Here is an 8,576-nt window from a genome sequence, read left to right on the forward strand (position 1 = left end):
CTCTCTCCACCTTTTTATTCTCAGCCACTTTATGGCACTATTGTGCGCGTGTTATTGTGCAAAAGGAGTAGGTTTCACTACATGAGATACAATGTATGTAAGCCAACTGACAACACTGACATCAAATGATTTGTTAACAATTAACCTCCTCACTGGTAGAGGAATAATGTTTTTATAGAAAGACTTTACCATTACCACAAATGGTAAAAAAGAAGGCCATTTTTATTTGAATTGTAAAGTATTTGCCTTGGAGTGATTTGATTCAGAATGGTTCTGCCTAGGACAAATAAAAAGACTGATGTAAAGCAAATATTAATTTATTTAAAACATTAAAATACTTTAATACAACATTTTTAGTTGTTGTTTGTCATATCACTTAAACATGTTAGGTGATAATGATTTTTTTAAATAAAACAAATCAAACATGTATGAGTAGTACTTTGCATAGTAATGTACATTTAAATCTACTAAATACTGACAAAAATCCAATTAAATGTTTGGCCTCCTGGGGCTATGGTTATTACAGCCTATTATACGTTAGTCAGGCAGATGTGTTTTCATACAGAGGTTGATGAGGAAATCCAGCCGACACATAAGAATATATTTCAGTCAAATATCCACTGTGCTGTTTGCTCTGTTTTTTAACACTGCTCTACTGTATGTTTACCAGCTGGTCGCCATGTTTGTTTAACTGCCAGGAGGCTGATGAACCAAAACAGTCAAGATGAGAAAAACAAAACAACAAAAAGTGCAGAAAGATGCTTAAATGCTGAATCCATAGTTATTGTTCAAGCAGATTTAAAGACAATGAGGATCATGCACATTTGAGGTAAATTGTTGAAGTGAATAGCAATATTGAACAGGATATTGATTTTACAGCCAGAGGTCTAATCTATATATATACGTAAGTAGCCTCTTAGCAGCTGGGTTGTAAAAAACCCAGAGGTCAAAGGTGAAGGTCCTGAGGTCAGCACTTGGTAACAAAGTCAATAAAGGATCAGGTGCAGGAGATGCAGCTATCATATTAACTATATTAGTCTATGGCTCCACACACACACACACACACACACACACACACACACACACACACACACACACACACATACACACACACACACACACAACACACACACACACACACACACACACCACACACACACACACACCATGTATACATCACTTCAGGGGACATTACATTGACACATGCCTAACCCTAACCCTTACCCTTAACCTTAACCTTACCCTAACCCTAATCCTAACCCTGACCAAGTCTTCACCCTAAAATTAATGATTCCCCTCATGGGGACCTCCATTTTGTCCCCATAAGGGAGGCGAGTCCCCACACGTGACTATGTAAACAGATTTAGGTCCCCACAAGTAAAGTAATGCTAGGCCCACACACACACACACACCACACACAACACACACACACACACACACACACACACACACACACACACACACACACACACACACACACACAACACACACACACACACACACACACACACACACACACACACACACACATATTACACACCACGTGATTGTTAGATCAGGCCACCACAGCACAACCACATTTTCCTCCACAGGGAAGGTGGTCAGGAAGAAGCTTAGCTGTGAAATGACATGAAATAATAGACAAAAAAATAGTTATGCATCGTGCTGGGACCACAAAAACATCCTCAGCTTTTATACCATGCTGAGTCTGTGGAATATTAACAAGGTGAAGAAAGACAAAAAACACTCTGTCCTTCAAGTGTTTAAAACCGAGGTGGCCCACAGCGGCAGAAACCATGTCCTCATTCAAGAAAATTGAGTGTTCATGTTTTAAACGGTGGAACGTTGAGAAACAAATACATGTAAAAAAAATAGCAGCAATCGCTATAAGCTACCTCTTTGAAAGTGATTAATCATTATAATCCTCTCTGAGTTGCATAGGCGGATACAAACTTTGGTTCAGCCTTAAAGAGCTTCTTCTTAGCCGACTGCGAAGCCAAACATTTGTCTTGCACCAGTCACTGCCTTAGAGGAGAGCCTCTGGCCAAAGACAAAGAGAGGGACCCTTCTCTTTGTGTGGCTGAGCTGTTCAGCTGTGGTCTCATCTACTCTTGTAATGATTGGCCTGGTGGGCTGCTTTAGTCCCTCCCAGGCTACAGACTGGAGTTGATTGATGGATGGGTCTGCCCAATCCCTTTTGGGTCTTGTCGACTGGGGATTCACTCGGGTTTCAATATTCCAGGGAGAGATGAAGCCATTGCGTTTCTATCCAGCCACTCAAAACACATCTATTCAGGGTTATTTTTCTATTTGACAAATGTTTGAGGAGGGACTGTTGGGCTCTGAGATTTGGGAGCTGTCCAGTGCTGAAAACGTGAACAGTTTTAGCTCCAGTCACTGTGAAGTCATTGTTAGTCTAAAGCCAATTCCACTTCTGGCTGTTAACGCATCACAAAGTTCAAACACAGCATAAAATCCCCACTTTAGTTCACAGTCTAGTTCACAGTTGGATCTGCTGTTTATAAACGACTGCTTGTAAAAACTGAACAAAGGAGCATGATGCATGTTCTGCTTTGTACATCATGAGCATCTGATCCAAACCAAATCTACTTATTTTCAGGTCAGTATAGCCATAAAGCAACAAGCCTTTGGCTGACTCAGAGGTGAAGCTTATTTTGATCGTCAGTATAAGCGAGCGCCGGTTCTGATTTGCATTTTTATGGCGCTATTTTGTTAGCTATTAACGCTGCATTAGAGGGGGATGGACCCCATAATCACCTGAGTGACATATTGGAGTGGGCACTTTTATACCAGAGAATAATATAAAACCCTGGCAGAGAATGATCTTGTTTCTCTTCAAAATACACCATCTGCGAGACTTGAGACAAAACTGCTCACTTATTGCATTCCTCCCTTTATTCCCTATCACTAACAACTTTTTTAATTATCAACTGAACAACAGTTTGTTTTCTCCGTCCCAGTCTATAGAATGTCATAAAATGGTGAAGAAGGCCCGCCACAGATTTCGAAAGCCCAAGGTGACGTCTCAAAGCCTTTTGTTTTGTTCGACATACAACCCAAAACAGAAAAGCATTGAGCTTACAATGATGTAATGCATAGAAAAGCAGCAACTTGTGATATGTGTTCATAACAGTTGCTGCTCCTAATTGAACTGGTTTTGTTGATACAATGCTAGAAGATAGAGATATATTGTGTTCTATTTGTCCAGTTAAATGCAAAATAATTCAGTTTACTGTCAACAAAGACAAAGAAAAGCTATAAACCCTCACAATTACCGAGAGAAACAAGGAAACATTTGACATCTTTGCTTGAACAATGGCTTAAAACCCTCCTAATTCTTTTTCTGTGGATCTACCGCTTCTTTCATGTATCTAAAAGCATCAGACATTACTTCCTGTTCCCATCTCCCAGTGATGCATAGTGACTCCTGGAATTGCAGCCGTCTCAGAGTCAGACATGATAAACAACACTGAGACTGATTAAGTGCAAAGTGTGCAGCAACAGACAGCGAGGAATCGGACATTTTCCTTCCCCACAACACCGCTCTCTGATCCCTCGGCTCGTGTGAATGTCGTCACACACACATCTCTACTGTACTGTATGCGTGCGGAGCTCATGGATGCACTTTCAAAGACACACATGCACACATCCGGACAGAATGAAAAATGCATGCTGTAAACTTTCAGCATGGGCCTCTTAGCCTCATTCCTCACTAGTTTCCTCATGCTCATCCCACAGGCACTACTGCTCTGTTATCTCTCACACACGGGCTACATTTCCTCAGCTCGGGTAGGTCTAAAGCAGGGGTGCCCAACCAGTCGATCGCGATCGACCGGTCGATCGCGGGGAGATTCCCAGTCGATCGCGAGATGTGTCTAAAAATAGAACAACAATGTTCTGTTTTATCGTTAATGTCCTGTAACATAATCTTCCTGTGCCAGAATAATGCACTTGAACGCATCAAAGCTTTGTGATTGGCCGGCGTGACCCCATGTGTCGGGGCGTGGCTGGTGGGCAGTGAGCAGTGCACTAGTTCGCTGCAGTGTTGCCAACTTGGCGATTTTCTCGTTACATTTGGCGGCTTTCCAAACCCTCCGGCTACTTATTTGTGTCAAAAGCGACTAACGACTAATCTAGCGATTTATAATGGTGTTATTAGGGACTTTTCTGGTGTTTGGAGACTCACGTATTGTTCTGCAGTTAACGAGCCGCGGGTGCTGCCGTGAGCCCCGCCTCCCTCCCATAGTACTCACAGGCGCTCAGACTGACAGTTGCCTGGCCGCAGCAGAGCTGATGCTGCAGTCAGAGCAGAGGAGAGGAGACAACCACACTCCCCCGCGTCGAGACTGCAAATGAATTGCGCATGCGCCAACTGCCAAGCCGTCCTGGTTTTGAGCGGGATTTAAATGTAAAATGTAAATGTTTCTTCACTCACTTTCACACTATAATAAATAACTGCCTTTGCTTTGCTTTGACTCACACAGCCTCAGTCACTCAATCACCTCGTCCACTGTGTGTGTGCCTCTCTGTGACAAGCTAAACATCTCTGTGACAAGCTAAACATCATGATGCTTTCCTGGAGAAGTCCAGAATTTGATCCTTGAAGGGTTGGGAACGTTTTTTGTACTCCCCTCTACCATGCTCTCTCCTACAGCCGCCATTACATGATATGCAAATTAGGCGATGACGTCATTTAGCGACTTCTGGCGACTTTCCGGACAGCCAATAGCTAATTTCCTTACTATGGAGTTGGCAACACTGGTTCGCTGACGTTGTCCGTGTCAACACTGACCTGTGGCCCCCCTAACAATGAAAAAAAAATTACATTTTTTTAAAATGTATATTTTCTGGTACTCGGTTTGCCAAAAACCGCAGGATTTTGTTTCTGTAATGTGAGATTGTGCAGACACCCTTATGTAAAGTAGAGATGTAACTGTTCATTGCCTTTATTTTTATATAAATATGGTGTTAGTGCAAACATTGCACTATAACTTAAGCTGAAGCTAACAGTAATAACTGTAAGATCTATCTGAAATAAATAAGTGTACTGAAACAAATACCAATAACTGTATTGCATTGTTTTCTTATGCGCAATTACTTCATGCTGTCTAGTTCTCTTTTTCGTCTGGCATTTATTGTGCCCCCCTCAGAAAATAACTGGCCCCCCAGTGGCCCCCCCAGTCAAATTGGTCTAGAACTGCCACTGACCTGAAAGGATAGCTAAATGCACAGCAGTCCATTTTCACCAGGCCCAACAACAAGAGCAAGGCTGCTACCATAGCACCTTATCGTGTCAGTCACGTTCTTGCGAAACACATGAAGTCTTTCAAAGACGGTGAAGTTGTGAAAGAAGCATTCCTGGAGGCTGCCGACGCGCTTTTTGGGGACAGTAAAAATAACAGTAGCATTTCAACAGGTTTTTGATATAATACAAAAATAAAGTTAGATGCCGTTATTAATCAGCTGTAAGTTTTAGTTTGTTTGAACTTATTCATTATAATTATTGTACAAAATGTAAGAATGTAGATCTGTTCTGTTTAAATTGATTATAGTCTATTATCAATTCAGGTTAAGAAACTAGTGTTGCTTGCATCCTATTTTAAAGGCATTTCTTTTTATAATCTACTAAAATACAACAAAAAAAGGGTTTGATTCTATTAATTTTGTCTTTTTTATTGCACTTTGGCAGCAGATTCCTGTGTAGCTTCAGATCTGAGTTGTCTTATTAGTAAGCCTAATTTATACTTTTGTAGCAACACTATTTTTATATAATGGCAAAGAAAGGGTTCAGTGTCTTTTCTTTTTTCCCTGTGTCATATGTGGCAGCACTGTTCAATGTTTCTTGAAAACATTACCCACTGTAGTATGTGACGTGTGAATAAACTCCAACTCTGTATCAACAACACTGTTGTGTAACTTCAGTTAAATACTTGTATGTGTGTAGATTAGAAAGAGGTAAGATAAAGGATCTGCAGTATTTTATGAAGTATTAATCGTACAGAGGTCAGTTTTATACAAGTAGAAGTGTGTATTTATCTGGCAGTAGGCTGTCAGTAATGGCTATGCCTCTCTATTTGGACTGGTAGATCTTAGCAGACTGGCAACTTTAAAAGTATCTCTCGGTTCAAAAAAGGTTGGGCACCCCTGAAAGTGTGGCGTTGCCTGTTAACCACGTCCTGACACACAGCTGGTGGTTGCCGTACTAACAAGTCAAAGAAGAAAAGACTTTGGAGTCTTTTGAACCTACACAGAATAGGATTTATTGGCTGCAGGGGCTCTTATATTCTCAGACAACACAGCTCATTTGTCAAGGTGACCCAAACTGTTCTCCTCCTTCACTGTGATGTGTGAATGCCACAGTTTGTTTACAGAGCACAAAGTCATTAATACAAGAATTTCAAATATGTTTTCCTATGGTTGGCAGCAGGTAATCACTAATTTTACCATACTTGAGTATTTCCAGAGTTAGTTTACAAGGCGCAGAGACTTTGATGTAAAGATAAAGTATTGTGTGATCACTGATAATCCAGTTGATATACCTCACAGGGTCTTTGATGTCCTGCCCAGGTGACAGCTCTGGAGGTGGACCAACATAAGATCTGAATTTGGCAGTTATTCAACACATGTTGTTTGTTCACCAAGTGACTCTGATTTACATAATAGATTTCACAAACACCTGTTCAAGTGTTCAGATCTGCTTCCACAATTGCATCAGTCAACAGAAGGCGCCCTCCCCCTTGTCTTTTGATTTTATCATCTGTACAGGATGATTTAAAATATGTATGTGCATCTAAAGCTCTTAAGTTCTTATGAAGACAAGAGCTCTCCAGAGAGGAAACCATGTAAAGGACACACCAACAAGGTTACTAGCTGCATTTATGATGAATGCATGCCTCTACATGGGTCGTAAATATAGAGCAATATTAAAAGCTATGAGCTGTAAATAATTAAAGATATCCCACACGGGTGCGATTTGTGTGCGTCTCAAATCGTGAGAGAGGTAATGCGTTGATTGGTGCTCGGGAAATAATAAATACCTCTAACATATGCAAATAATTTGATATGGATGGATGGGCAATGTGAAAAAAATGTGTTTTGTGCATATCGCAACCAACAAATGCACGGACTTAAAATCCTATCCGAGCAGCTGAGTGGTCTCAGACGGCTTCTAACACCCGGTGACTTCACACACTGACCAAATGATTGATTTCATAAAGCCATGCATGCGAAGTGAATTATTTCCGTTACTTCATTCTTACCTTTTCTGATAAACCGAGACGCGTCCCAATTGTGCAATCCTGAGGAATGTGCTCTCCTCAGTGCAGGTGCTCCCCAAAGCTCCCACAGGGTGCAGACACGGAGAAACAGCACTTTGCGGAACAGACCAGACCGGGTGAGTGTGAGCACCGGCGCTCCACAACTTGGACTTTTCACTCCTTCTCCAACGTTATCCTCGCCTCGCTGAGCTGCAGCCTATGCGCCGTTCATTCCTCTCACACACACACACACACCGATATCTGCCAGATCGGAATATATGCACACACACACACACACATACACACACACAGCAAGGTGCTGCCTCCGACCCCCCTCCTCACCAGCATCAACGCTGAGGGAGAGAAGCAAGATCAGTTTGAACAAAGAGGCAAGCGGTGACAGGCAGACGGCTCCAGCACCCCCATTCAAAGAGGGGGAGACACAGGGAGGGAGGGGGTGTAGGAGAGAGGGGGGGGGGGGGGGGGGTGTACTTTTATGACCATAATCCGATTCCTACATAAACCTCAAAGGTTGATCCCGTGCCTGTAAATTAAATTCAAATTTACCCATGAGCTTACCATGACAGTCTGGCCATCAGCTAAACCCCCTGATATCCTCATGTCACATCCCTGTTATACACTGCTCCTGTGAATCAACTGAACTTGTGTAATCACATATAACCCTCAGGCCTTCTGCTCTAATGAGATAAACAAAATAAAGAGCATACTGTATCTACCCAATTAACGTGTGCAGGAATAACATTTTGACTGATGCTGAGCAGGATTCAATGTGAAAACACAGCTGCCTCAGCCGCAGCTCACAACCTGGCAACAGCCAACATCTCTACACTGCAGCCGGGTCAATACACACCCACCAGTCTTCTTCATTAGCACATTATGAAGAAGAGCTTGTTTGTTGCTGGTGGCAGCTCTGGCCATCTGACTGCTGCAGGTCCAGACACCGATTCCTCTCAATGATAACTAAAGAGTGCAGAAGAGCAGCACACTCATCAAACTGTACTTCTGCAGTCTGTCGCTCGAGATGGTTTTGAATTATGCATCTTTTCCCTTGAGTGATGGAGGCAGGAGTTGTTTTTTAGAGTCCTAATAGAGCCACTAATCATGGTCATCACATTAATTCAAAACTGAAATATTTGATGAAAATAGCACTTTTGTCTGTTTATTTGAGGACTTGTAGAGAGTTGGTTTAAAAGAATGAAGGTAACATGTTTATAATTGTAAATGTATCAGTGTTGACGCTTTAAATTATACAAATCAAAGCCAGGCAACTGAAAAAGC

The 8,576-nt window shown here is 41.9% G+C and overlaps 1 protein-coding gene across 1 annotated transcript in view; it reads right to left on the reverse strand.

Annotated features, from left to right (window-relative positions):
• Nucleotides 1-7,644, reverse strand: part of LOC117532608 (neurocan core protein-like) — a 68,447-nt gene extending 60,803 nt beyond the window's left edge. The window contains 1 exon segment of the mRNA XM_034195967.1: nt 7,281-7,644. The gene's annotated coding sequence lies outside the window, so the exon portion shown is untranslated.
• Between the last annotated feature and the right edge of the window lie 932 nt (nt 7,645-8,576).

This window comes from Gymnodraco acuticeps, unplaced genomic scaffold (genome assembly GCF_902827175.1).
Source record: "Gymnodraco acuticeps unplaced genomic scaffold, fGymAcu1.1, whole genome shotgun sequence".
Lineage (NCBI taxonomy): Eukaryota > Metazoa > Chordata > Actinopteri > Perciformes > Bathydraconidae > Gymnodraco > Gymnodraco acuticeps.